The following is a 21,893-nucleotide window of genomic DNA, read 5'->3' as shown; positions in this document are numbered from 1 at the left end:
CTCAGATCATTTAGTAGTCACTCAGAAGCAGGTATATTAACATCGTTTTAAAGGGGAACTGAGTAACATTTGTTGGACCCTGGGTTCTTTTGGTCTGTCCTGGATCAAAGAGACTCTATTATTACAAAAAGGACAATTTATTCATTTCATGTCAACTTGATCAGACCTGGTTCTCTCCGGACAGAGCTCTGGAGCTCCATCCTAAAAAAGACCCCAACATAGTTTACAGTAAGTTTTATATAGACAACACGTCCACAATAAAGAAGTGGTCCTCCCATATTGTACTTATGTGATCAAAAAATGCCATGTCATGCTATAGGCCATGTGGCTAACTGATTCAAACTTAAAAAGACATAAAAACAGGATCTTGTGTTAGTGGAACCACTGCCTGCTGTTATGACGTATCACATGGTAACAAGATAATGAAAGACGCTAGTTGTTACAGGATATACTTTTGGTGCAGACAAATATCTTAACAAGAGTACAGTAAATTACTGTGCAGATATTGACCCAGTGCAAACTTGCTGATCGTAATCGCTCTTAACCTCACGTGACACCCGGCAGTAATGCAGCATTGTATTAACATGGGTATAGAGAGTTTGAAATCAATAATATTATATGGCATATATTTTTAAGGTATTTATTAACACATTTTTCCCCTTAATTTTACAGTTTGGGAGTAATTGTAATTTTTTTTATTGCACTTGTTTTGGGGAGAATGGGGGCTCTGTCTCCCAAAGGCTCTCACAGCACAAAGCCACACTTCACAGATATCGACCCAGTGTCCTGTGAATGAGAGTCTTGGGTCTCACGAGAAACACGAAATGCTTAACTGCACTACAACAACACATCCAGGCTCCCCTATCGATGCACGGCCGAGCTAGCTGCTACAATACCAAAACCAACAGAGACTTTATTTCTTAATTGTTCATAATCATGACAAAGCCAGTGAGGGAGAAGTTAGAGGAAGAGAGGAAGAGAAAAACAAAGTGACAGAGCGAGGGGTCACACACAGATTAACCTTCGTCAGGCTTTCTTGGAATAGCAGAGTTAAAAGATTAAGTGTGAAAAACAGATGCAGACCTGCATTCCTGCTGCTGCTGGTGGAAGCTTTGGAACAGACCTTACCGTGGTATGAAAGCACGATGTCATATTTCCTCACTGATCATGTGCGTCCTCACAGAGAGAGGGAGAGAGAGGAGAGAGGTGGAGAGTGACAAGAGAGCAAATAGAGAGAGAGATCTGTCTGAGTTAAACTCTGTTCTCTGTGTATTTCTGTGAATTGTTGCTTTCTTTAGTGGTTCCATGTGTAAAAAACAAATGCACTTGGAGAGTGGGAGGGTGGAAGAGGGCCAGCAGTGAGTTTTTATGACAGTTTTGTGACATATGCATATGTAAGGTACAGAACCCGGGAGAGGTCACAAAGTGATATTTTTTTTCTGGCCATGATAATTTGTGCGCACGTTTTCCTTTAATCGAGCCCTCGAATTAATAAAACGTGCACACGCTTTCCTTTAATCGAGCCCTCAAATTAATAAAACATGCGCACGTTTTCCTTTAATTGAGCTGTCAAATTAATAAAATGAGCGCTTGTTTTCCTTTCATTCAAAATGAACTCCATAATATGACCTAAACTATCATACTCATGAGGGGGAGACGCTTCGCCCTCAGCATCCTTTTTAATGTGCTTAAACTACAGATGATGTCATTCTGGGCAGCTGGAGTTCTCTGTATGTGTTTTGTACATGCCATGGTCGAGGTCAGAGTGGAAATCATCCATGTATGCACGAATGGGGGGTAGACGATGTCCAGATTGCAGATGTTCTCTCCCACAACCCACTTGGAGGCTCAAATGATCACCTCCATTGCCATGGTGAAGGCTCTAGAGGGGAGTGTTTGGAGGAGAAAATACCAACATTGACTGGGGGCTCGTCCGGGATCTCAACACACCGGAGGTGTCCGGCGGAGGTCATCAAGTCCAGACGTAAATCCTTGGCCAAGGTCCGATCGATTGATCGTGTCTGCAATTGTCGACCGCCGTTGGCATCGTCTGGTTGACGAGATTTTCCCGAAGAAGACAGACAGGAGGTCGAGTCAGTGAGTAGAATTTCTTTGTAACAGTACTGAGTGAGTGGTGATCAGATCACATAAAACAGTTAAACTCCGTAAGCGATGGCGTGGAATCGTCTGTTAATGTAACACAGTTAAACTCCGCGGGGAGGGCGGACCTCTACGGTAGCGAGGAACGCACGTAGTTAAATTCCGAAGGAGGGTACGGACTCCTCTGTTTTAATACGTAAAGGAAATACCGGGTAGAAATACGTGCACAGTGAAAAGGCAGTTAAATCTCGCAGGGACGGTGGAGTCCCCTAATGCAGGACTTTACTTAAATTCCACGGGAGGGCGAGCTCCCCTGGCCTAAGAATACGCGTACGGTTATTAAAAGTGTTTCTATGTATTGTGTAAATAAAATAACTGTGTGAAAGTGTAATACTTTGGACAAAGGAAGTGACAACCGTGTGTGGAAGCAGAGGCAAGCGATTCCGCTTCCTACGGGGAGGTGAAAGGAATCAACCACACGACGGGACGTGATCGTCACGTCCAAAGAGAGTGAAAACTTCAGATTTAGAACACCCTAGGTGTGCCCCCGTCTGAAGTCCAAATTATAACAAAGAATAATAAAAATGGGGGGAAAGACGTCTAGAAGAGAGAAAAATTTATCAACTGACGACTGGAAATTTATGGAAGCAAAAAATCCAATAGCACCAAAGAAATTGGAGACCTGGATAAATAAACATGACTTTGACGGACGACTGAACCTGACCAGTATACAGAAACCGAAGAAGGAGTTAGAACAGGAACATAAAGGTGATGAGAAAAAGAAGCAGAAAATAGGGGCAGATTTAGTGGCATTTTGGGAGGAGGAAACAGAGAACAGACGGAAGGGAGCAGAGAAGCGACGATTAGAGAAGCAAGGAAAAAGAAAGCTGTAGGTAAGGCAGAAGAAGATGTGATAATTCAGCACAGAGAACCAGAACAACCTCAGCAACCACCGTCGGCTGGATCGTCGGTGACAACAACACCTTTATATCCTCCTCTACCAGAGGATGATGATGTACCGCCACCACAGTATGATTTGGCAGTAAAACCTAAGGTAAAAAGTGAAAAACAAGAAAAGCCACAAACACGCAGTCAAACAAAAGTGCCTACAGCCCCTCCCATGGAGGAACACAGTGACCAGGGAGGTGCCTATCCTTTGATAGAAGTACCAAATCCTCGTGCAGGAACAGCAGGGCATCGACCAACCATGCTCGTATATCGAACATGGAATGCTGATGATATCAAAGCAGCAGTCGACATGATACCATCACCACATGTCAATATCGAGGGATTTATGCAGGATATAGAAAACATTAGAACTTCTTACCACCTTAATGGACCTGAAGTCCAACAGTGTGTGGATGAAAGCATGTGGCCCAAAATGGAGTCAGGTACATGGGGACTGGAATCCTGTAGACACGGAAAGAAAGCCACTGGAGCATGATAATCCAGTGTTGCAAACAAGAGTGGAAGCTATGATTACACGTGCAAAAGGTGTGTTAGGACCAAAGATAAATTATACTGAAATTACCAGGACAACACAGAAAGAAGGAGAACCATGGACAGAGTTTAGATGCAGATTTGAGAGTGTATTTAGGGTCCATAGTGGCATATTGCCAGGAACACCAGTGTATGAACAACAGTTAAAAAACGCTCTGATCCAACACTCCAATAAGGATATAAAGCTTGGATACAGAAACATTGGATTGGATTGCCTACAGGCACATTGGAAAAACACATACACACTGCTGTCATGCAGAAGAAGTCTTAAAGCAGAAAAAGACAGGAAACAGCGACAAAGGAGTGTATGTAGCACAAGGGGGATGAAATATATTACCAACAAGGTAACTTAAGACAGCAGAAGCAGTGCAAACGCCCCCAAAAGCCATGGCAAAACAGACAAGGTGGACAGCCACAACGTCAAGGACCATGGCAACCGCGACAGCAGTACATACAGGGAGGGCCACCACGTGGTCCCCTGATTTGTTGGAACTGTGGGAGAGGGGACATATGTCTAGAAATTGTCCGAATCCACCTGCTGATGGAGCGGCAGGAAGAATTCCACAACGGAATAATCCTCCACAACCACAGTATCCACAATGACTAGATTCCATAATCCATGACACCACTCCAGACAGTGAGTCTGAGTGCGATATGGATTTATGTGCCTTACTGGGAAATCCGGTACCAAAACCGGAAGTGACTTTGTTAGTAAATGGACGACCAGTGGTATTTCTTTGTGACACAGGAGCATGTAGAACCACATGTAATGACAACATACCTGTCCATAAATTAAGCAACGAAACCTTTAGGGTTCGCTCTGCAAATGGACAAACATCAGACGTCCCTATTACTAAACCCATAACCTTGGAAGATCCATTTGGAATGATGTGTACAATGCCATTGCTGAACATGCCACAGTGTCCCGTAAATCTTCTGGGACGAGACGGATTGACAGCATTGGGCTTGTCCATACTTGTGGAACAAGGGAAATTAGTTGTTAAGCGCACAGGAGGTGTTAACATGGTGAGAGAAGAAAGCGATGGCCCCACATTCCACTATTACTATACATTTGACATTTCTGAAGAAGATGCAGCAGGATGGGGTAAAGACATTATGTTGCAAGCGACAGCATTACTAAAACATCCGGAACAAAAAATGTCACCATCTGACCTACATGTCACTATGTGGCACAAAGATATGCCAGGACCTGATGGCGATTATGAAAACAAGTTAAAAAACATTTCACCAGTCAAGCTGACTATGACGGATTTAATTTATGACGGCGATTCAACAGCTGTCATAACAGTATCTGGGGCAACAGAAGACATATTGAAACTGAGACTCACAGGCATGTCATTGCATGTGTCACTTTGTAAGCTATTCCTGACTGAGTGGCAGGAGTTAGGAGTAATGGCCATGACTGCATTATCGGCTATTGATTGGGGTAGAGTAGGACCTCACACTGAGTTCAGTCCATCCACCAAATTGTATAAAGTCCCAGTAAACGTATCTCTGGTGATGCACGCAGGCACACATTGATGTGTCCACTTCACAATCCTGAGTATTTCAATTGAGTCCTGAGGAAGATGAACTTCTCTCCTCAGTGCCATCAGGATTGTGGAAACAGGTCCTTCAGATGTAGGACTGATTAAAATGCACAACCAGTAGTTATAAGACCAAAACAGAATACAGACCATGTGTAAGACAGTATCCGTTGAAACCTGATGCAATTGAAGGAATCAGACCAGTAATAGAGGATTTGTTGGCAGCAGGAGTAATAGTGCCATGCCCAGATTCACCATGTAACACACCCATATTTCCTGTAAAAAAGGCTCCGCCCTCAGTGGGATGGAGAATGATACAGGATCTCCAAGCTGTAAATGCTGCTGTAGTAAAAAGAGCTCCATGTGTTCCAGATCCGCACACACTGTTAAACTCATTGAGATCAAATTCTAGTTGTTTTTCTGTAATAGATATCAGTAATGCATTCTTCTCTGTACCAGTGGACCCAGATAGTCAGTTCTGGTTTGCCTTTACCTTTAAAGGACAACGATATACATTTACTAGATTACCGCAGGGTTATGCAGAAAGTCCAACGATTTATTCTCAAGTCATGTCGGCATGTTTACCCAACAGTGTGTCAATGATGGTCTGGGAAGGCATATCCCTGGAAGGACACACATCACACTACAGGCTTGATAATGGCACCCTGACTGTTGTTAGGTATCAGGATGAATCCCTGGACCAGGGCATCAATTAACTTCTGGACAGTCCAAGGTGCAACCTGGTGGCATTGGACTGACTGAATATAATGTCACAGAGCTCAAATATAATGTACCAGACCTTCTCAAGGAAATTTTAGGCACAAGCCAAAGGTGATTAACATTGTTCTCCGATCCCTCACATGACACTGCATCAAGAACATTTATTCATCAATAGCTGATATAACCACATGGGCAATGGATTTGTTTTGGAAACATTGTCAAGTACTACAATGCAGACTTACAGTCATAAATCTCATACAAACAGTTTACAGTAGAAAAAAGAAACTTGATGTCAAAGTTATCAAGAAGTGGTGATGACTTCTCTGGGCCCAAGCCCAGAGCCCTGGGCTCAGCCCCATTCTATTTATCTGATATGTTGTCATTGCACACTCCAGGAAGAGCCCTCCGCTCCGCGGACCAGACTTTACTGGTCTGTCCCAGATCTAAGCTGAAGACCAGGGAGACAGAGTCTTTGCTGTTGCGAGGCCCAAGCTCTGGAACTCTCTGCCATTAAATGTCCGACTGTCTCCTTTAATTGACTCTTTTAAGACTCTTTTAAAGACACATCTTTTGCACTGGCTTTTAACACAAGATGAGCTGAATACTGCCACATCTTTATTGTCTTGTTGATTTATTTTGTTCTTGTATTTAACTAAATGTAATTTTAATTCCTTTTATTGTACAGCACTTTGGGGCAGTTTGACTGTTTGTAAATGTGCTTTATAAATAACCTGACCTTGACCTTGACCTTGGGCACTGAGGTTTCTGGGTTTGACCATCACACAATGGAAATGCATAATTTTGGAATCAGAAGAATTGGTATTAGAGACCGTTCAGAGGAAATTGACTCTGTGACCACCTGACAAAAGTCATAGAAGATCATCCAAACAACAACACCCAGACCATTTATATTATATTTGGAAATAAGCCTAGGAATTTAAATAGAAACTTCTCATTGAACAATGTTGAAATTGAACTTGTATCTGAAACTAAATTTCTTGGCATTTTTATTGATGATAAATTAAGTTGGAAAACTCACATAAATTATGTCAGAGCTAAAATTTCAAAAGTTATTTCAGTTTTGTACAAAGCACATCAGTTTTTATGTCACAAAAGAAAGCTATAAGAGTTATAAGTAAAAAAAAAAAAAAAAACATATTACGAACCAACAAACCAATTGTTTACTTGTCTGGGTACTTTGAAATTTCAAGATTTGGTGGATTATTTTATGATACAGATCATGTACAAAGTTAAAAATGATCTTTTGCTTCTACACGTTCAGGAGTTGTATAAAATGAGGGAGTCCAGTTACTGTATCATTTGTGAGGAACATTGATATTTTAAGTGACAAGTGACAAAGTTTTTATTCGGCACACAAAATATTCAAATAGAAAAAAATGAACAATTCCACAAACAAACACAGACAAAACTAGTGAGTCTGAAAGGGTGTGGGCTGAAGCAAAGCTTATTAGCGCCCACCCCTGCTCGTACAAGTCCAACAATTCTAATCTGTCATATTTACATAAATACAAATTCACTACTACATGTCGACACACAGACATACACATCAATATACTATTCACTTATAATTATATTTATATAGTACCAGATCACAAGAAAGTCGAATCAAGGCACTTTACGCCAGTAAGGACTAACCTTACCAACCCCCAGAGCGAGCACTAGGCAACTGTGGTGAGGAAAAACTCCCTATAAGGAAGAAACCTCAAGCAGACCAGGCTCTTGGGGGTGACCCTCTGCTTGGGCTGTGCCATATATACCTATATACATACTTATATACTTTACAAACATAAATATTACATACATATACACAGTCACTTATATACATATACATATACACCTACCCATATCTATATATCTACATACGCATATCATACCCACACATTCAAATATACAATGAGTCCCACTTATAAATTGAACATTCCATATAATCAAATTATATTTGCTTCTTTATGATACTTAGACATGATGTTCTTTTTGAGTAGTTTCTTAAATCTTACTAAGGTACTACTCATTCTAACCTCTGTTGAACATTTGTTCCATTTCCTCACCCCAACCACAGACACACAAAAACCCTTTACATTTGTCTTACTGGTGGTTTATAAAAATTGCACAACCTCTTAAACTATATTGGATTCCCTCAATCGGAACAGACTGTGGACGTGTCTCGGTAAGGCTTGGTTTTTCACTCGAAATAAAGTTTGAATTGTAATGTAATCGACCAAATCTATGAATTTTAATAAATTTAAAGACACAAATAAAGAATGAGTTGGTTCACGATATTGTTTATTGCAGATGATTCGTATGGCTCGTTTTTTGCAAAAGGAATATTGGATTGGTATTTGATTTGTAATGGTTTCCCCATGACTCAACACAATATGTCATATATGGTACCATCAGAGAATGATATAAAGTAAGTAACCCTTCTTGCGCAGTAGTCTTTGGCTTTATACAGAATGGCTATAGTTTTTGACAATTTTGATTTCACATAATTTATATGTGTTTCCAGCTAAGTTTATTATCAATTATAACACCTAAAATTTATTCTCTGTTACTAATCAATTTCCTTATTGTTTATAGTTAAATTTTACATTTGGGTGCCTGTTTATTTCCAAATATATACATGTAGTTTTCCCAAGGTTGAGTGACAACTTATTAGCGTCAAACCAAACCTTAAATTTTTCCAGTTCTTTCTCCACTATGTCCAGAAGCTGTTCAAGATTTTCAACCGCTACAGAACACAGTTGTATCATCCGCAAAAGGACACATCTCAGTGAACTCGACACCCAACTTATATCATTTATATAGATTATAAACAACAAAGGAGCCCAGCACTGAGCCCTGCGGCACCCCACATGTGACATCCCTGAGTTCAGAATTTGTATTATTGAATTGAACATACTGAAATCTACCTTGTAAATACTAGCTATCCAGTCATATGCCAGACCTCTGATTCCATATCTCTGCAGTTAATTAATAGTATTCCATGATTAATTGTGTCAAACGCTTTCTGTAAATAAAAAAAACACCTATTGTGTATTGTTTATTGTCAATTGCAGTTGCTATACTTTCCACAAAGTCCATCAAAGCATGTGATGTAGTTCGAGACCTTCTGAATCATATTGTTCTTCACAAATGATGTTATGCTTCAGTAAATAATCATTAATCTTTTAGCAAATATTTTTTCCAAAATTTTGGAAAATTGTGGCAGGAGTGATATAGGTCTATAATTAGAAATGTGTGTTTGGTCACCCAGTTTTAAACAGAGGAATTACTTTGGCTATTTCATTTGAGAAGGAAATTTACCAGTACTTAGTGACATATTGCAAATATAATTGAACGGTTTACTATACATCAATACTTTTTTTAATAAAGCCATATCCAAATATTAAAATCAGTCGATTTCTTACTTTTTGAACCATGAACCAGATGAAGTATTTCCCTTTCATGAGTACCACCAATGAACATTGAAACAGATTTGTTAAACGTTGAATTATTTACCCAGAAGTTATTAGTTGATGAGTCAATTTTACTGGCAAGATTTTTACCCACATTAACAAAGTATTCATTAAAGTGTTCAGCAATAGACTCGTCGTTATCAATCGTGATGTAGTTGTTACTCTGAAAAAATGAAGGATAATCTCTAGTTACTCTTTTTTACTATTTCATTTAATATGTTCCATGTGTTTTTGATTGTTATTTCTATTTTTGACAAGTAACTCATTATAATATATTTTTTACTGAGTCTCATGATATTGATTAACTTATTCTTATATGTTTTATACTTACTTTCAGCTTCCTTAGTTCGTAGTTTTATGAAATGTTTATATAGTACATTTTTCTTTTTACATGCCCTCTGAAGCCCCTTAGTTATCCATGGTTTGTTGCTATATTGGATTTCTATATATTTTGTCAACAAATGGACAGTGTTTATTATACAAACTGGAAAAAATGGAAATGAAAGCATCATATGACCTGTCAACAATCATCAACAAAACATCTGACCAATTCTGACTTGATAAATCCTCCCTTAAATTATCAATTGTTTCAGGTGTTACTTTTCTACTCAGAATTTGATATTGCTTCGATACATACAACAACCCTCCATGCAAAGACTGAGAAAACTGGCAAGTGATCACTGATATCACTGACCAGTAGTCCCCCACTAAGATTACCAGATATAACGTTAGTTAAAATATTGTCAATGAGGAGTTGTTGAGTCACATAGTTATTCTGCTAGGATGAATGATGGTTGGAAACAGTCCTAAACAGTACAAGGTGTTTATGAATGAAGTGATTTATGGATGATTGTGAGGGTTTAAAAAATCTATATTTGAAATCTCCACAGACAAATACACTCAACAAAAATATAAATGCAACACTTGTGGTTTTGCTCCCATTTTGTAGGAGATGAACTCAAAGATCTAAAACTTTTTCCACATACACAATATCACCATTTCCCTCAAATATTGTTCACAAACCAGTCTAAATCTGTGATAGTGAGCACTTCTCCTTTGCTGAGATAATCCATCCCACCTCACAGGTGTGCCATACCAAGATGCTGATTAGACACCATGATTAGTGCACAGGTTTGCCTTAGACTGCCCACAATAAAAGGCCACTCTGAAACATGCAGTTTTGTTTTATTGGAGGGGGATACCAGTCAGTATCTGGTGTGACCACCATTTGCCTCATGCAGTGCAGCACATCTCCTTCGCATAGAGTTGATCAGGTTGTCAATTGTGGCCTGTGGAATGTTGGTCCCTCCTCTTCAATGGCTGTGTGAAGTTGCTGGATATTGGCAGGAACTGGTACACGCTGTCGTATACGCCGGTCCAAAGCATCCCAAACATGCTCAATGGGTTGACATGTCCGGTGAGTATGCCGGCCATAGCAAGAAACTGGGACATTTTCAGCTTCCAAGAATTGTGTACAGATCCTTGCAACATGGGGCCGTGCATTATCCTGCTGCAACATGAGGTGATGTTCTTGGATGTATGGCACAACAATGGGCCCCAGGATCTCGTCACGGTATCTCTGTGCATTCAAATGCCATCAATAAATGCACCTGTGTTCTTCGTCCATAACAGACGCCTGCCCATACCATAACCCCACCGCCACCATGGGCCATACGATCCACAACATTGACATCAGAAAACCGCTCACCCACACGACGCCACACACGCTGTCTGCCATCTGCCCTGGACAGTGTGAACCGGGATTCATCCGTGAAGAGAACACCTCTCCAACGTGCCAAACGCCAGCGAATGTGAGCATTTGCCCCACTCAAGTCGGTTATGACGACGAACTGGAGTCAGGTCGAGACCCCGATGAGGACGATGAGCATGCAGATGAGCTTCCCTGAGACGGGTTTCTGACAGTTTGTCCAGAAATTCTTTGGTTATGCAAATCGATTGTTTCAGCAGCTGTCCGAGTGGCTGATCTCAGACGATCTGGAGGTGAACATGCTGGATGTGGAGGTCCTGGGCTGGTGTGGTTACACGTGGTCTGCGGTTGTGAGGCTGGTTGGATGTACTGCCAAATTCTCTGAAACGCCTTTGGAGACGGCTTATGGTAGAGAAATGAACATTCAATACACGAGCAACAGCTCTGGTTGACATTCCTGCTGTCAGCATGCCAACTGCATGCTCCTCAAATCTTGCGACATCTGTGGCATTGTGCTGTGTGATAAAACTGCACCTTTCAGAGTGGCCTTTTATTGTGGGCAGTCTAAGGCACACCTGTGCACTAATCATGGTGTCTAATCAGCATCTTGATATGGCACACCTGTGAGGTGGGATGGATATCTCAGCAAAGGAGAAGTGCTCACTATCACAGATTTAGACTGGTTGTGAACAATATTTGAGGGAAATGGTGATATTGTGTATGTGGAAAAAGTTTTAGATCTTTGAGTTCATCTCATACAAAATGGGAGCAAAACCAAAAGTGTTGCGTTTATATTTTTGTTGAGTGTAAATGCTTATTTCTGTTGATTTTGTTGTACATTCCTAAGATAATGTCTTCAAAGGTGTCAATATTTGTCCCAGGAGCTCTGTAAATACAACTAACAACTTTGTTTTTGGAGTTTATAGATGTAATTTCTATGGTAACACATTCCATGATGTTGTCCACTGTAAATGACATGTTGTTAATGAGTTTACAGTTGTAATCTGACCTTACATATAATGCAACGCCTCCGCCCCTTCTCGTCTGCCTATTAACCAGGAACAATTCATAACCATCAAGATATACCAGATCTTTATTATCCTCATTTAACCATGTTTCTGAAATTGCAATAACTGAAAAACGTTTTTTGGATGTTTTCAAACAATCATTAATAGTGGACAGATTACGAGAAAGACTTCTGCTGTTGAAATGTATAACTGAAAAATCTTCATCATTGATTTTATAATTTTTGAATTGTTCTTCTGTAAAATATTTGCACTGTCTCACAATATTCTCACTGAAAAAGGTATCAGGATCATTTTCAGATTTGAAGGGGTGGTTAGCAGAGTTATTATAATTAAATGTATCTAGACAGAGCTCCTGGGCAGAAATAACGGATCATTATCCTTAGTCATTATGTCTCTCTTGTCTCCGGGTGTAGATGATGTGGATGAGTGGGTTGCTCCAGTCTGCATCATGGTGCTGTGATGTGTTTGAGTCCTCATACCTATTGTTCATATTTGTCCAGCTCCTCGATGTTCCTTATTGCCATAACCTTTGCTTGTTCTGGTGATCCGTTCAGTTTGATGAATATTTTACAGTTTGAAGTCCATGTGTGCTGGATTTTTCCCTGTTTCTTTAAGAAGCGTGCTTTCCTGGCGATGTCGGCATTCCGTTTGGTGAGATGTTCATTGATGAATACGTTTGTCCCTTTCAGTTTTCTTCCTTGTTTAACAGTGCTGTTTTGTGTTTCTGTTGATGAATCTCATGATGACGGTTCGTTTATCACCGTCATTTCTCCGGGGCAGAGGGTGGCACGCTTCAATGTTATTTAAATCCATTTCTATACCTTTAGATAGGAGGAAATCAACAACCTGTTTTTCCACAGAGCTGACCTCCTGTTCAGTGGGATCCCCTCCGCTCTCATCTGTTACCGCCCGTGCGTAGGACCGTGGTTTGATGTGACCGGTGATGATGACGTCGTTGATTCTGGTGTACTGCTCCAGTTCAGCCACTCTATTTTCCAGCTGCACCAGATGCCGGTCTTTCTCGGCGTTCTGGAGCCGTAATGCCTTCACCTCCTCCACCAGATCCATGATTGATTTCTGTTGCTGCTTCACAACAGAAATCTCCTCTGATAGAAAGTCCAGAGATTTTTTAATATCGTCACCTTCCTCCGCTGTCAGAACCTTCTTAGGCCCCATGGTCGGCTTATGGGCAGCTTGACGATCGCTGATGTTAACAGCCTGCGTTGTTTGTCACTGGGATGGATCTGCACTGCGCTGGTGCCCGCGCGGCCTCTGTGTTTCCGCGCTGATGGATCCGCGGTGGCTGCACGAGGCCTCGGTGAAGTGGCACTCGTGATGCGCGGCTTTAATGACGCAGTGCGCAGCCTCTGTGATTTCACCACGTTGGGCGGCATCCCTTTAAAATGAGAAAATATTTGCACAAAAGCAATAAAGTTTATCACTTTGAACATTAAATATCTTGTCTTTGTGGTGTATTTAATTGAATATAGGTTGAAGAGGATTTGCAAATCATTGTATTCTGTTTTTATTTACATTTTACACAATGTCCCAACTTCATTGGAATTGGGGTTGTACATGGATGGACAAGAAAGGGAAAACACTATTTCCATTGTGGTCCATTTAAAAATTAAATGACAAAATAGGAGAAAAAATAATAGTAATACTGGTAATAATAATAATGTGTGTATATTATGACAAGAACCTAAACAATTTATACATACATTAACCTATTCAGGACTTTTGGGGTCCAATGGTTAGTCTCCACTAAAGTCCTGAATACAGTTAAAACAGTATATTACTAAAAAATAAAATTAAATTAAAAAATTACAGGAACTAAATGGTTGAGTTCCTTCTCTAAAAAAAACTGCTGAAGTCTAAGGTTTTTAAAAACATTCTAGACTCACAGAATATTTGCATAATTTATTATCTCCATTGAAAATTGTCAGCTGCCTGTTTTATAAACACTACCCAATCTAGAGCTAATGGATGTCCATGGGCAACACGCTAGTATACATTAAAAGGAGTTCTCCATATTAAATTTAAATGGCCACTCAATCTGTAATCTGGATCATATCCGGATCAAAGTTTGTCAGTCGATAAAGGATGCATAACACTCTCTATACTATGAAAAAAATCTGATATTTTTTGACTGAGTTATCAGTTCTTGCCTAATAGAAAATGAATCTTCAGCAATATTTCATCATGATGTATGAAAAATTGTGGGCTCCAGGCTGTTCACAAACAAACAGACAAGTAAACACATCCCCTCCAACTTCGGTGGTGGAAGTAAAAATTCAACTTGATACAGAAGCTTTAGTTCTTGTGCCATTTGAAGACTTATCTTTGATTGTGTAAAAGCAATTTCCAGACACATGGACTTGCTCATTTTTTCAATCAAAAGTGGGAAAGTCTGACCCATCCACCATGATGCACTCAACACTTTTGTGATTGAAGTGGAGAAAAGTGTTAAATCCTGGTTACATTTTTGACCAACCTGAATGCGGCTCCATCTCGCCTGCAGAAAACAATGGCTCAGACCGTGTGGAATGCAAGGGGGAAAACGTTGAAGATTTGGAAACAGAAATCATCTATCTATCTATACACACACACACACGTTTTTTTTTTTGTTGCTTTTTTTTTTTAGATGAACGTCACAGAGAGTAATCTTAATCTGATGGAAATCTGTCAACAGAGGCCTTTCAGCCATATCATTTTTACAATTTGTTCATCATGAATCCTCCTTTTATTGTGTATTTTCAGGAGGTTTACTTCCTATGACTTGGACTTCCAATGATACATGCACTGTTATTTTCCTGGTGATTTTTCCCTGCATTTGTTAAACTTCCAAAGCCTATTACTATAGTGCCATACTGTCTCAATGTGATGCCTGCTTTCTTGCATTTCCTCATATTTGATTTGCTGTTGCTCAATTCCAATCTTGCTTTGTATACATGTCTCCTGAGTTTTGCTTGATGTTTTCTGTTCAGTTGGCTTGCCATGTTTGCCTCTTGTTTCTTAACCAACACTGTTTGCTGTTGGACTTTCTTCCTGTGTAGCCACCCATTGCCTGTGTCTTTGACCTCAACACTCTGTTCCTGCACTGGTTACTTGGATATGCAGACTATTATATTTGAGCGCACTGACTGTTGCTGTTATGTCTGTGGTTAATAAAAAAGCTTTCACTACAACCTGGTGTTCTCTGCTCAGCGATCCTCTGATGTACCTGTACAATGATCAGGATTAAATATTAGTGTTCATTTTAAAATTCAGCAGTCAAGGTCAAATATGAGCAATCAGGTTCTCCTGTAAAACAGGATCAAAAGCCAGCATGAAATGTGTGTGATCAAGAACAGAGTTTAGGCTCACAATCACAAGTCGGCAATCAGAATCAGAGTGAGAGCTCAGGGATCAAGGTCATATATTGGTACCAAGGCATGTGTTCAGTATCACATGATTGTATTCCATAAGTGTAATTCAGTCCAGCATAAAATGATGGTCCAAATATGGTACAACAAAATAGATGTTTTTTGAAAGGGCCTCACGTGTGAGAGAGTGAACTGCAGATTGGCATATTGATTGTTGCTTAATTTACTGAGATACATGTGACCTTGGTGGTGTTTTGTGCTCCTGGAATGCCCTGGAATGTTTCTTTATAGAATGAATGTTGCATTCCCTTGAGACCCCAATCTTCTTAAGAACTCCATCTAGTAATCTTCATAGCAACGTTCAGGCTCTTGTCAGATGCTTTTCATGAGTTCAGCAGACTTTTAGAGGTTAATGCATATAATCTTTCACCAAAGCTTCAAACCAAACTGGACTGTAGTCCAGCTGAAAAGCCATTTACAGCAGACTGCTTTTAAGATCTATGAAAATGTACAGTATATTTAAAAGACTAAATATCACACAGTATATACTGTGAGAGTGCATTAAACCTTACTTTTAAAACTGAGATGTCGTTGACTTATCCCATGTAGCTGGGATGCAGAAATGAACAAGAATGAAGTAGAATGGACATGTTTTTGTTCTGTACCTTTTTTGACAGTTTGGGGCATCCTGCATAAATTTTCAGAGGCATGCTCAGCCACCGTAGTTGTGAAAGTTAATTTGAGGCATTTTCCAGGTTGGTGAAAACATTCCATGTTTTCTGGAGTCAGCAATGATGCAGTTTGGGTTCAAAAGGTTAAGGATGGAAGAGGTTAAAGGTTACTTTGGGAATAAATTATCCCAGTGTGCCTAAAGCTGGGTTCACACGGCAGGATAATTAGGCCGATATCGGACCCGATCTTCCCCTTCCGACAATCTTAAGGACGCACCGACAATGAGGACGTTAAAGATAATCTTATCAGATATTCCTTCCGTGTGTGGTGTGTTAAGAGCACTCTGATCTGCTTGGAAGGGCGTCAGGAGTGCTCCGATCGAAAATCGGGGATATTCAACATGTTGGATTTTTTTGGCCCAATATCGCAGCATGTGTGGTGTCTTCCGACCAAAATGAGCACACAGACTGCTGAATGTGATGTGCAGCCAATCGGAAAGCGAGGTGATGGACACACGGAGCGGAAATAAAATCAAAACAGCTGTTCTGACTTACAAGAAAGTCCAGTGGTCGCGCTATCTCCATTCCTTTAAAGAACGCGTTTTCTTTTTCTTTTTGTATATTTTTTTTCCCTCTGTTTTAAATAGTCCACAAAGTATCTCCGTTTGTTTACTCTGAAGTCACGTTTAATCTCGAGAGATTTTGCGAGATTTCCTGTCTGAGCGGTAAATGTTCGTGTGTGAAATCTGTTCGTGTGTGGTGTTGTTGTCCTTATCGTGTGACTGAACACCACACACTGTACGACCAAACCTGTTAGATCTATGATTTTTTTATCTTCACGTGTGTGGGCTCTCAGGTTTTGGAAACCTAAAGATAATTTTTAAATCCTGTCATGTGAACCAGGCTTTCCCTTACCAAAAAGTAGTATATGCAAGTATGGTTCAAGTATACTTCTAGTTTACTTTTTATATACTTATCAGTACTATTTTTTGGTAAGGGTTAGTATCTGTGTTGTGGTGAAAACACCCAAGACAGAGGTTACCCAGACAGCAAATAGATCCGGGCCGGATGTAGTCCAACATCTGGTACAAATCCTGAAAACAGATCCGGTCCAGACAGTTTGTGCACCCTGGCCCAGATCCGGCACGGCTCCGCTTTACAGTTCTGGAACAGATCCGGACCAGGTCTGAACTGGATCCGCAAAAGACCAACCTTTTACAGACCATATTTGGCACAGATCTGGGGCAGATGTGGACTGAATCACAGCACCGTGGCAGGAACAAGTTTTACAGGGGTAAGTTCCGTGGATCCGAGGAAACTAATTTGTATCTATAACACACAGATCAGTGTCCCTGGACTCATAAAACTTGATTGTCATAAAGAAACAAACCACTTTGCAATAAGCATTTAAAAAAGCCTCATCTAAGTGAGTGAAGAGTTGAGGTATAAATACAGGTGTGGTTGATTGCAGTCAGGTGAGTCCAATCAGCTCCAAGAGTCAGCCAGAGAAATCAGGAAGGGAGGGGGAGCAAGGCAGCAGGCAGCAAGCACCATGGAAATATAGAGCAGGAATGGACGTGTGTGCCTCAATCTATTAGCATCGCTCAGGACAGGAAGGCATCATTACTAAGGGTGGAGATGTGCCGATCATCAATAATAAACTGAATGCTTTTTTTTTGCACTAGTGTCGCTATTTCTTAACAGATTTTAATAAATGTAGGCTTGTTTTAAAGCCCTTTGAAAGCATGTGTGAATGAAAAAAAAACTTTTATGTAAAATGCAGAAATTTAGGGAAATTATGACAAACTGTGCTGCTTTTCTCACTCTATTGTTGCTGTTATGTGTCGACGTGGGTTGAGGAGCGGACCTGCATCTGACTGAACCCAGTGCCAAATAACCAGAAAGCGGTTCCAAAAACAAAACATTTATTCCCCTTTTGTGCAATACTTGGTGTACAACATAACAGTGCGTTTGTCTGGCGGAGTGAAGGATGGCGCGCTCTCCAGCGCCCAAAGGGATCGAAGCCCGGTGCTTCTGGACTCAAGTTCACCGCCAAACACCCCCCAGGTGGACACGACAAACTGACTCTGTGAAGGATAGAAGAGGTGAGGTAAGTCAACAACTACAACTAATATCCTTCAAAGGCACACACTATCAGCAACACATTCAGGTCTGAATTTAAGCTTTATGTAAATGAGCAGCTTCTCACAACAGGTGGAGGATCATCAGTCTGCACGCCATGGCAGTGAGAAGCGAGCTGCACAATTCTCATCAATGTTCAAATATACTGCGTAACAAAATACCAAATTACTGTTAACACTTATTCAGACAATCATCACCTCTGATGTGTGCTGACAGCATGTGTCCCTCACCCGTCCTCCTTCACAGGCACGATGTGTCAAACCCAGGCACGGTCCTCAGCGTCTCACAAACGAACGTCACAAGGTCGAGTTCCCGGCAATTCTGCTTGAATCACTCATGGCTTAAATTCAGAACGCCATCTCATTATCTGCTTCAGCTGAAAGTCTTTAAGGTTGCACGTGAGCATCATCCACAGGTGCTGCACATCATGCTGATGAGGGTGAAGGACTCTTCTGCCAGCACCTTCTCCACAGACAAAAACCAGTTTGCATGCCACCTGGAGAGCAAAGAAAAGAAAACAACACAAAAACATCCAGCCACCCCCCAACACACAACAGTTGCTCTTTGTTAACAGATTTTAATAAAAGTAGGCTTGTTTTAAAGCCCTTTAATTGCTCTTTCTAATGAACCCATACATGCCTTGGTAGAAAAAAAAAGTTTTATGTGAAGTGTGGAATTTTGGGGAATTTAATGTGTTTTGTTTTTTCCTGTCATCAAAATTCTCGATGGATTTTTATAAATAAAGCCTTGTAAGTTGTATTCAAGCTGATTAAAAGCTCGGATAAAAAATCCTTATGTATTAAAATATAAATCTGAAGTATGCCTTGCCATTGTGGTCATTTACCTTGCTTTTCCCGCTGTAATTTTATTGCTAGTCTTTTAATGACAACAATTTTCATATCATATTAAACAACAACTGCAAGTATATATATATATATATATATATATATATATATATATATATTAAGCATTTTTGTTTCCGTATTTGTATGCATGTGAACACAACTTAATGAAAAGAACTTATGGCGTTGAGTTATAGTCTCAGTATATTGATATTAAATTGCGACATAACTTTAAAATAGACATTTGTTTTACATAATTACATTAAGGCTCTTGTACAGTTCATTTTAGTATTTGAGAATTTGTTTTTGTGGTCGGTGCAGTTGATGGTGAAGCACTGCCTGCCCCCACCCCCATTTCACTTCTGTTTAACTGGCTCAAGGCGCTCTCTCCAGGCTTAGTAATGGCCGCCGTGCGGCACGCTGCAAGTCACGTGACATCCATTCCAGGTCTCTATTTCCATGGCAAGCACAACAGTCTGACCATTACCTTGGCAGACATTTTTTAATAATGCATACAGTGATTTTATATTTAAAATGAAACTACCATAAGCCCTTTAGGTCCAACAATCTATGGTGATTAAAAACAAACAAACAGTATATTTTGCCTGTAGTTGGATGTTGGCACGATTTCAGCACAGAAACACTGAAGATGGAAGAGAAACTGGACAAACTGCCCTGAAAGGACATCATCTTCATTCCACACAACAAGTTGAAGCTTCTGAACTGGAAAAGCTTCTTTTTTTTTCAAAATTAATATCTTGAACGACACCTATGCAGTTCGTGCACACTCAGTTATCAATAGAGTCTCACTGGCTGCGCATTTACATTTTAATGCATTACAAGGGCCTGATAATATGATGCCTAATCATGGTGTCATGGAAGCTGAAACATTGGCATGTGATGAACAGGGAGAGGCAGATGACAGGTTGTTCTCTCATGCCGCCCACTCTGTTTATCATCAAGGGCTCATCAGAGATGTCATTGCAGCCACAGACACAGATGTACAGTATTGATGCTTGCCATATACTGTGTCTATAGAATTGGTGGACTTGGTTATTTGTTAATCCTGAAGCAAGAAAATAATCTTCACACCATGTGAACACCACTGGATTTCTGAGTTTGCAGCCAGCTGCTACAGATTCCACAACTCCACCCAAATTGTGTCTCAGCCAGTGTTGGCTACATCTTCAACTGTGAACGGGGGGCATAACAAATCATGTTTGAAAGATACCCTTTGGATGTGGTGAAATTTTGACCCCACTAGCCAAATATGAAATGCTTAGATCATGAACAGAAATTATACTGGGGGAAATGCAATGCATTGTAATTTCTACGAGAACACTCAGATCATTTAGTAGTCACTCAGAAGCAGTATATTAACATCAGTTTTAAAGGGGAACTGAGTAACATTTGTTGGACCCTGGGTTCTTTTGGTCTGTCCTGGATCAAAGAGACTCTATTATTACAAAAAGGACAATTTATTCATTTCATGTCAACTTGATCAGACCTGGTTCTCTCACGGACAGAGCTCTGGAGCTCCATCCTAAAAAAGACCCCAAACATAGTTTACAGTAAGTTTTATATAGACAACCAGTCACAATAAAGAAGTGGTCCTCCCATATGTGTACTTATGTGATCAAAAAATGCCATGTCATGCTATAGGCCATGTGGCTAACTGATTCAAACTTAAAAAGACATAAAAACAGGATCTTGTGTTAGTGGAACCACTGCCTGCTGTTATGACGTATCACATGGTAACAAGATAATGAAAGACGCTAGTTGTTACAGGATATACTTTTGGTGCAGACAAATATCTTAACAAGAGTACAGTAAATTACTGTGCAGATATTGACCCAGTGCAAACTTGCTGATCGTAATCGCTCTTAACCTCACGTGACACCCGGCAGTAATGCAGCATTGTATTAACATGGGTATAGAGAGTTTGAAATCAATAATATTATATGGCATATATTTTTAAGGTATTTATTAACACATTTTTCCCCTTAATTTTACAGTTTGGGAGTAATTGTAATTTTTTTTATTGCACTTGTTTTGGGGAGAATGGGGGCTCTGTCTCCCCAAAGGCTCTCACAGCACAAAGCCACACTTCACAGATATCGACCCAGTGTCCTGTGAATGAGAGTCTTGGGTCTCACGAGAAACACGAAATGCTTAACTGCACTACAACAACACATCCAGGCTCCCCTATCGATGCACGGCCGAGCTAGCTGCTACAATAACAAACCAACAGAGACTTTATTTCTTAATTGTTCATAATCATGACAAAGCCAGTGAGGGAGAAGTTAGAGGAAGAGAGGAAGAGAAAAACAAAGTGACAGAGCGAGGGGTCACACACAGATTAACCTTCGTCAGGCTTTCTTGGAATAGCAGAGTTAAAAGATTAAGTGTGAAAAACAGATGCAGACCTGCATTCCTGCTGCTGCTGGTGGAAGCTTTGGAACAGACCTTACCGTGGTATGAAAGCACGATGTCATATTTCCTCACTGATCATGTGCGTCCTCACAGAGAGAGGGAGAGAGAGAGAGAGGTGGAGAGTGACAAAGAGATGCAAATAGAGAGAGAGATCTGTCTGAGTTAAACTCTGTTCTCTGTGTATTTCTGTGAATTGTTGCTTTCTTTAGTGGTTCCATGTGTAAAAAACAAATGCACTTGGAGAGTGGGAGGGTGGAAGAGGGCCAGCAGTGAGTTTTTATGACAGTTTTGTGACATATGCATATGTAAGGTACAGAACCCGGGAGAGGTCACAAAGTGATATTTTTTTTCTGGCCATGAT

Source organism: Thalassophryne amazonica, chromosome 11, assembly GCF_902500255.1.
Source record: "Thalassophryne amazonica chromosome 11, fThaAma1.1, whole genome shotgun sequence".
NCBI classification, from domain to species: domain Eukaryota; kingdom Metazoa; phylum Chordata; class Actinopteri; order Batrachoidiformes; family Batrachoididae; genus Thalassophryne; species Thalassophryne amazonica.
Note: the sequence above shows the minus strand (reverse complement) of the source record.